Source organism: Poecilia mexicana, unplaced genomic scaffold, assembly GCF_051168715.1.
Source record: "Poecilia mexicana isolate PSO_F unplaced genomic scaffold, ASM5116871v1 scaffold_14, whole genome shotgun sequence".
Lineage (NCBI taxonomy): Eukaryota > Metazoa > Chordata > Actinopteri > Cyprinodontiformes > Poeciliidae > Poecilia > Poecilia mexicana.
In genome coordinates, this window is record NW_028263383.1 from 24,695,303 (window position 1) to 24,704,600 (window position 9,298).

General features: G+C 38.1%; 1 long non-coding RNA gene across 1 annotated transcript; it reads right to left on the reverse strand.

The window, feature by feature from the left end:
- Nucleotides 1-2,373: 2,373 nt before the first annotated feature.
- Nucleotides 2,374-4,163, reverse strand: LOC148155586 (uncharacterized). Its single transcript, XR_015765246.1, has 4 exons — nucleotides 3,951-4,163; nucleotides 3,418-3,465; nucleotides 3,262-3,315; nucleotides 2,374-2,633 (listed from the first exon to the last, which is right to left on the reverse strand). It is a non-coding gene; the product is annotated as an uncharacterized LOC148155586 (long non-coding RNA).
- Nucleotides 4,164-9,298: the final 5,135 nt, after the last annotated feature.

Consider the following 9,298-nt stretch of genomic DNA (forward strand, 5'->3'; position numbering starts at 1 on the left):
CATCAGCTCTCCCTCTTTCACAGTTTTCCCTCTTAGTTTCCACTGCTACAGTGCCATTTATTTTAATTTATTCTATGTTGTATGCAGGAATTTCATCCTTTTCTGTTTGATCCTATGACTTGATGCCAAACCTGACCATCAAGTCATAGGACTTGGTCAAAGTGCAAGTCAGAAAATCACCTAAGTGGAAGCTCAGCACGGTCCAGATCTATGTCCAAAGAAGAGTATTTGGTAGTTGGCATAGCGCTAACTACAAGTAGCCATAGCGACGTAATATCACAAATGGAGGTTTTTCAGTACAATGCCAGAGGGTTGCTTGGAGAACTCAAATATTTTTTATGTCAGAATTCCAATGTCAGGAGGCATTCTTGTGTTATCAGATGGAAATTCAGACTGAAACTCAAACTCAAACTGACCATGGCGTCAGTGATTTTAATCTAGTATTACTAGTATTTGGTAACTGACATGTAGCGACAACCTAATAACAGGTTTCTATCAGTATTTTAACCGTTCAAATTCCATAACAATTTTACTTACAGATGTTAGACAACACAATGTGGATCTAATTTAACAGGATACACAACACCACCTTTTATTTTTTGAAAATTATTTCAGAATCTAGTTCAGCTGAATTTGCAGCTTTCATCTTTAACCCAATCTCAAGTTTACTTTAGTGTTTTAGATATTTAATTAGAGCAGATCAAGTAAGAATAAATAAAGTACTTTCAAATTCCTCATAAGTCTGTAATTTATTACGAGAAGGTGTAAATACAAAAAGCAACAAAATTAAAAAGCAAAATATACATTTCAGGTGTTCTGTTAATTGTGATGATTTAAGCTTGAAGATAATTATAAATAAAAATCATACCTTTCCACAGAAAATAAGAATACTAAAGAAACGTTAAGTCATGGCCATGTTGTTGGGAAGGCTGCTGAGTTGACACTTGTCCATCAGACTGTAAATGACAGTCACCAGCTTGATGCTACCATAGTGGTTTCCAAGAATATCCATGGAAAATTGAGTGAAAGGAAAAAGTGTGTGTTAATGTGAATATCTGGGTGAACATACAGCAGCAAACACCTTTTACAAGTCTCACCCATCATGTTCTTTCTTTCCTTGTTCATGAATCCAACACAGTATCCATTCCAACCTCCTAACTGCAACTGAAAGGACAATGTGTAGTTGGAATAGATCCAAATAAAAACTGTTGTGCATGCCTGAACCAACAATTTCTGTAATGCCACTTCAGTGGCGTTACACATGCACTGCTGAGTGATTAGTTAGCAGGTTGCCACCTGCTGCTTACAAGTAACAAATTTTAGCAGTTTACTTTTGTAGTGTCTATAAGTTACAAGCAGCAAAAACAAAATATATAATTGCCATACCGTGTACTAAGGACAAACATTATAATTTTTTTTTTCACTTTCGATATTGGTTATATGTTTAAACAAAGCCGTCGTTTAAGTGACTGCTGCAGATTGTATCCCACACCCTTTTACTGGAAGATGTCTCCATGGAAACCGTGTTTTGGGAAGCCAGCTTTCCAGAATCCTCAGACAATAACAAACATGTGACTCATAAAAAACACACACAGACACACACACATATCCTTCAGCTCCACTTGTAATGTGAGAGGGGGATGCTCCCTGCCCCACCCTCCTACTTCCTTTAACACACATACCCCTGTACTTCAGTTGGTCTGAGGACATTGTATTGACTTTGATTCATTTTAGTAAATGCATTTATGCCTAACCTTAACCAACCGTTAAGACACACACACACGCACACACACGCGCACACACACACACACACACACACACACCTATACAGGTGCCGGTGAACTATAAGGACAATTTTTCCGAACCAGTCACAGTGGTGAATTATGGGAGCACCCCTTTTCACTTGTTCTACAGACTGGCTGAATGTGTCAAAAAATCTTTTATGAGCCACTCAACTAAGATCTCAGTTAAAATTGTGTATACACACTACAGAACTCTAAATATAATGACCTGACTTTATGCAACATTAACAGGACATTGATAATTAGATAGATAAGCCACGCCCCTGACATAACAGTATATTATAAGCACCAATGAGAATTGCAAGGACATTTAAAATAAGACTTCATAGAATGTCCCTAAAATATATTAAAGTACCCAAATGAACATCAAATGGATTAATTCACACCCTGCAATAATGGTAGTGTTCATTTGTCATGAACACAGGTATGGACTACAAAAATCTCAGTCCAAATATGAAAAAAATAATGATCAAATAGAAATATGGTCACCAATTGATTTCCCTTGTTCATTACCAATGGGGTAATGTTTAGATCTATACAAATTAAAATGTATAATGGAATAAAAACAACATTGTTTTTATTGCAATTTTTATTTTTTGGAGCAAACCAAAACACAGGCTCTTATCAAGCTTAGTTTTTCAAAACAGTTTGACTAAAACCTTTAAACCCAAGTTCTTCTAGATACCACACAATACACATGACTCAAACAAAACAAAAAATCCTACTTAAACAGATTCAGAAGCAAACAAATCTGTTTCAACACCACTGCAATTTCTGTAGGAGACCAGGGCCATTTTTGATTTCTCTGAGGATGGTCCTTTTCAGGATAATCTACAAACAAGAGAGACAATTTTACTTTTTAAAATATAAATCATATGTGGGAGTGTGCTATAAAAGTATGCTTGTGATAAAGTTTTACATTCCAGTTCTGTTTATTGTGTCCATTGAAGAGAACCCTTTGACAATTTGATTTCTCAACGTGCAATGAATTAAATATGTATCCACCTAAAATTATTTTTCTCCAATTTTTTTATTATTATTAAATTGATTACCAAGTTGTGAAACAGTGCATTTATTACACATAGAAATCAAGAAGCTACAACCCTGGTGTGTCAAATATAAACTATCACTCAAAGCTTCATTTTATATTACACTGCAAGCTTTATTACCTATTACAGAACAAGGTCATGCTTGTCATGATTCATATTCTGTCCTGTCGATTCTGTGTTTAAGCAGTGTATTACTTGTTCATAATCAGCAACTAACTTTGTAAGATTGTTTCAGCCTTATTTTTTAAAAATTGCACAGACCCAACCACTTCTCTGCATGTTTCTTACTGTGCTTTTTAAAGCTAAGGATAATACTCAATTCTTGTAACATGTTATGATGAGCCTTAAGTCAGAATCTCTAAACCTTACCACTAAGTAAAGAACCACCATGAATAGGAAGACAGCCATACCATCTTGGGGTTCTGAGGGTTTTTCAGTTGGTGGAATAATCTCCTTTCCCTTTCCTGCAATACATTAGTAATACTTCAGGCCAACAAAATAAAAGATACAAAATTTCAAATCAGTTACTAAATGACCAATGAAAGGTTAATTGAAGTAAGTCATACCAGAAGAGTTCCCATGTAATTCAACAGGAGATTGAGGTTTTCTGCATCCTGTCAAATTAGAGATACAAAACAAGTTGTCTGCTATATTAGTCTTAACTGCACAGAAACCTAACCTTTAGCCAAAATTAAAGAACATTATTATATTGTGCAATGATTACTATGTTAAATTATTGAAAATAAATTATTAATCAGGAGGAGGGGGAGGGTTGTTAAGGTAGTCATATCTTATACTGTATCTGACAGCTTTTAAAAACATTAATTTAGAATTAACACCATGGTAGAACACTTTCGAGTAAAACTGTATATAGAGCTATGGTAAAGCTAGGCTAGTTGTTTGGGAATAGTATTTAAAACAAAGTCCCAATGATTGCCAGCAATATTACTCTATGGGTCATCTACACACAGCCCTCATAATGCTGTCCCCTGACAGGAACAAGCATTGCTGGGACTGTGTCTACTCTCCCAAAAACCCATGTCCACTAAAATCCCTGTCAGAAAAATTAGAAAGATTTCCAAGTCAGAAAGCTGTTCACCTGGGTTTCAGGAAATGAAGATAGTGATCCCATCGGTTTATCACATACAGTTTTGTCAGAGTGAGCAGAAACCTGTGGAGAAGACAGCAAACGAGTCATTAAGATTCATTTAAAATTAACTTCAACGTAGAACACCATAGAGTAACACTCTATAAAGAGCTACGGTAAAGCTAGGCAAATTGTTTGGCAATAGTATTTTAAGCAAGGTCGTAGTGATTGCCAACAATATTACTCTTCGGGTCATCTACACACAGTCCTCTTAATGCTGTCCCCTGACAGGAACAAGCATTGCTGGGACTGTGTCTACTCTCCCAAAAACCCATGTCCACTAAAATACCTGTCAGAAAAATTTGAAAGATTTCCAAGACAGAAAACTGTTCACCTGCATTTCAGGAAACGGGGATAGTGATCCCAGCAGTTCATCACCTACGGTTTTGTCAGAGTGAGCAGAAACCTGTGGAGAAGACAACAAACGAGTCATTAAGATTCATTTAAAATGTACTTCAAGGTAGAACACCATAGAGTATCACAGTATAAAGAGCTACGGTAAAGCTAGACAAATTGTTTGGCAATAGTATTTTAAGCAAAGTCCTAGTGATCGCCAACAATATTACTCAACAATATTACTCTTCGGGTCATCTACACACAGTCCTCATAATGCTGTACCCTGACAGGAACAAGCATTGCTGGGACTGTCTACTCCCCCAAAAACCAATGTCCACTAAAATACCTATCAGAAAATTAGAAAGATTTCCAAGACAGAAAGCTGTTCACCTGGGTTTCAGGAAACGAAGATAGTGATCCCATCGGTTTATCACCTACAGTTTTGTCAGAGTGAGCAGAAACCTGTGGAGAAGACAGCAAACGAGTCATTAAGATTCTTTTAAAATTAACTTCAACGTAGAACACCATAGAGTAACACTCTATAAAGAGCTACGGTAAAGCTAGGCAAATTGTTTAGCAATAGTCTTTTAAGCAAGGTCGTAGTGATTGCCAACAATATTGCTCTTCGGGTCATCTACACACAGTCCTCTTAATGCTGTCCCCTGACAGGAACAAGCATTGCTGGGACTGTGTCTACTCTCCCAAAAACCCATGTCCACTAAAATACCTGTCAGAAAAATTTGAAAGATTTCCAAGACAGAAAACTGTTCACCTGCATTTCAGGAAACGGGGATAGTGATCCCAGCAGTTCATCACCTACGGTTTTGTCAGAGTGAGCAGAAACCTGTGGAGAAGACAACAAACGAGTCATTAAGATTTGTTTAAAATTAACTTCAACGTAGAACACCATAGAGTAACACTCTATAAAGAGCTACGGTAAAGCTAGGCAAATTGTTTGGCAATAGTCTTTTAAGCAAGGTCGTAGTGATTGCCAACAATATTACTCTTCGGGTCATCTACACACAGTCCTCATAATGCTGTCCCCTGACAGGAACAAGCATTGCTGGGACTGTGTCTACTCTCCCAAAAACCCATGTCCACTAAAATACCTGTCAGAAAAATTTGAAAGATTTCCAAGACAGAAAACTGTTCACCTGCGTTTCAGGAAACAGAGATAGTGATCCCAGCAGTTCATCACCTACGGTTTTGTCAGAGTGAGCAGAAACCTGTGGAGAAGACAACAAACGAGTCATTAAGATTCATTTAAAATGTACTTCAAGGTAGAACACCATAGAGTATAACAGTATAAAGAGATATGGTAAAACTAGACAAATTGTTTGGCAATAGTATTTTAAGCAAAGTCCTAGTGATCGCCAACAATATTACTCTTCGGGTCATCTACACACAGTCCTCATAATGCTGTCCCCTGACAGGAACAAGCATTGCTGGGACTGTGTCTATGCTCTCAAACACCCATGACCCAGTGATTGCCAACAATATTACTCTTTGGGTCATCTACACACAGTCCTCATAATGCTGTCCCCTGACAGAAACAGGCATTGCTGGGACTGTGTCTATGCTCTCAAACACCCATGACCCAATGATTCCCAACAATATTACTCTTTGGGTCTTCTACACACAGTCCTCATAATGCTGTCCCCTGACACAAACAAGCATTGCTGGGACTGTGTCTACTCTCCCAAAAACCCATGTCCACTAAAATACCTATCAGAAAAATTAGAAAGATTTCCAAGACAGAAAGCTGTTCACCTGGGTTTCAGGAAACAAGGATAGTGATCCCATCATTTCATCACCTACAGTTTTGTCAGAGTGAGCAGAAACCTGTGGAGAAGACAACAAACGAGTCATTAAGATTCATTTAAAATGAACTTCAACGTAGAACACCATAGAGTAACACTCTATAAAGAGCTACGGTAAAGCTAGGCAAATTGTTTGGCAATTGTATTTTAAGCAAGGTCCCAGAGATTGCCAACATTATTACTCTTCGGGTCATCTACACACAGTCCTCATAATGCTGTCCCCTGACAGGAACAAGCATTGCTGGGACTGTGTCTATGCTCTCAAACACACATGTTCCAATGAATGCCAACAATACTACTCTTCGGGTCATCTACACACAGTCCTCATAATGCTGTCCCCTGACAGGAACAAGCATTGCTGGGACTGTGTCTATGCTCTCAAACACACATGTTCCAATGAATGCCAACAATACTACTCTTCGGGTCATCTACACACAGTCCTCATAATGCTGTCCCCTGACAGGAACAAGCATTGCTGGGACTGTGTCTATGCTCTCAAACACACATGTTCCAATGAATGCCAACAATACTACTCTTCGGGTCATCTACACACAGTCCTCATAATGCTGTCCCCTGACAGGAACAAGCATTGCTGGGACTGTGTCTATGCTCTCAAACACACATGTTCCAATGAATGCCAACAATACTACTCTTCGGGTCATCTACACACAGTCCTCATAATGCTGTCCCCTGACAGGAACAAGCATTGCTGGGACTGTGTCTACTCTCCCAAAAACCCATGTCCACCAAAATACACGTGAGAAAAATTACAAAAATTTCCAAGTTGGACAGCTGTTCACCTGCGGTTCACGAGACGAGGGTAGTGATCCCATTGGTTCTTCTCTTACATTTTTTTCAGAGCGGGCAGAAACCTGTGGAGAAGACAGCAAACGAGTCATTAAGATTCATTTAATATTAACTTCAAGATACAGTAACACTGTATATAGAGCTAATGCAATGATAGGTAAGCCAATTGGCCAAAGTATTTTAAACAAGGTCCTAGTGACAGAAAACAATATTACTCTTCTGGTTATATATACACAGTCTTAGAAATGCTGTGCCTTGACAGGAATAACCATTGCTTTGACTGCCTCGAGCAGGTACCTTAGGAGTATTCTTAAAATACATGGTGAAATGTCCTCACTAGTATGTAAACAAGCTATACTGTGCTTATATTGGAGACAGGTATGCTGAAAAAGACAGATATCTAAAAGTTGCAGGAAAATATACAGGACAGTGGGCCCTTAGTACCATGGTTGACAATTAAGCATAACAAAACTCCTCTTTGATTTAATAAAAAAGGGACTGAATGGGGAACAACTTCACACTATTTGTTGTCTGATGTTCCTTCCTGAATACATGCACTTATTCATTACTCACAGTTTTTTTTTTAGTTTTTTTTTTACTGCATTGTGTTCTTATCACAATCATGAAAATTAACATAGGGCTGCACTTCTCTTAACCTCAGTTGCAGCTAATGTTTCATATTTTCATATCTGTTTAACTTAGCCAACAATAACATCTACAAAATATTTAGAAAGCACTACTTTATAAAACGAAAATGTTTAACAGTAGACAAGGTTAGCTGCACATGCTAACATCATAACTGAAGTCAGCAGCCATTAGCCCATGTTGCTGTTTTTGTTTCTAGTCGACATCTAGTCAGTTTGAACACAAATGTAACATTCAAATTCCTGTTTTTAAATGGTCATTCCATTTAACACATGGAGTGTTTAAACCTTGTTCTAAGTGGTCACCTGTTCTCAACACAAGCTAGCTTTTGCTCATTAGCTTAATTAGCAAGTGCTGCATGAAAATATATGTTGGTCACATTGCAAATATCAGTAAAAGTTTGCTAACCTTGCTTATGTTCAAAGCACTTTAACAAAGACTTACCTGCATACTTCTCCACATCCATCTGAGTTCCAGTGCAGTATAATTGTGTATCCTCGCAGAGAGTGCAACATCAGTCTTGGGAGGAAAATGACAGGTGGGGAGGGATTAAGGCTCCACCCCTTTTCCTCTCTCCAATTTGGTGTTCTTTGATGAACAAATCATCCACTAGATTTTGTGATAGAATAATTATTTATCCACTACCTGGGACCTTCATGACAGTGATTTCCAAAATTATTACAGATGTCATTTCCATAGTGATCAGTTATATAGTATGTGCAATTGTGTATATCAGGGGTATTCAATTTATGATATCTTAGCAATATTTCATGATGCCAAGGTCTGAAGTAATATTATATATATATATATATATATATATATATATATATATATATATATATATATATATATATATATATATATATATGGCAGGGAAAGTGTACATGGAACGACATAACCAAGTGGCGGGCATAGTGTACAGAAACATCTGTGCAGAATATGGACTGGAAGCCCCGAGATCAAAATGGGGAACAACCCCAAAAGTGGTGGAGAATGACCGAGCTAAGATCCTGTGGGACTTCCAGATCCAGACAGACAAGATGGCAATGGCGAACCAACCGGACATTGTGGTGGTGGATAAAGAACAGAGGAAAGCCGTTGTGGTGGATGTAGCAATACCAAATGACTACAACATCAGGAAAAAGGAGCACGAGAAATTGGAGAAATACCAGGGCCTCAGAGAGGAACTGGAGAAGGCCTGGAAGGTGAAGACCACAGTGGTGCCAGTGGTCATCAGGGCCCTCGGGGCAGTCACCCCCAAACTGGAGCAGTGGCTAAAACAGATCCCAGGAATGACATCAGACATCTTAGTCCAGAAATGTGCAGTTCTAGGCACAGCCAAGATACTGCGCAGAACCCTCGACCTCCCAGGCCTCTGGTAGAGGACCCGAGCTCAGAGGATGAAGAAGACCACCCGCGGAGGGTGAGAAGGGAACTATATATATATATATACTTAAAAAAACTTAGCTAGGTAGTTGTTTCAGCATCTGCATGACTTGATTTGCTTTTCAAATTAAATGAATTCAGTCTTATTCGAGTACCTTTTGACAATATTTATTGTCATGAAACAGGGAGTTGAACATGTATGTCTCAATCACTGAGTAAAAGTAGGATGTCGAGTCAAAAGAAGAACATAGGTGAAACAAGAAAACTTGTTTACAAGTGACTAACCTCAGAAAAACAAATTGAAGA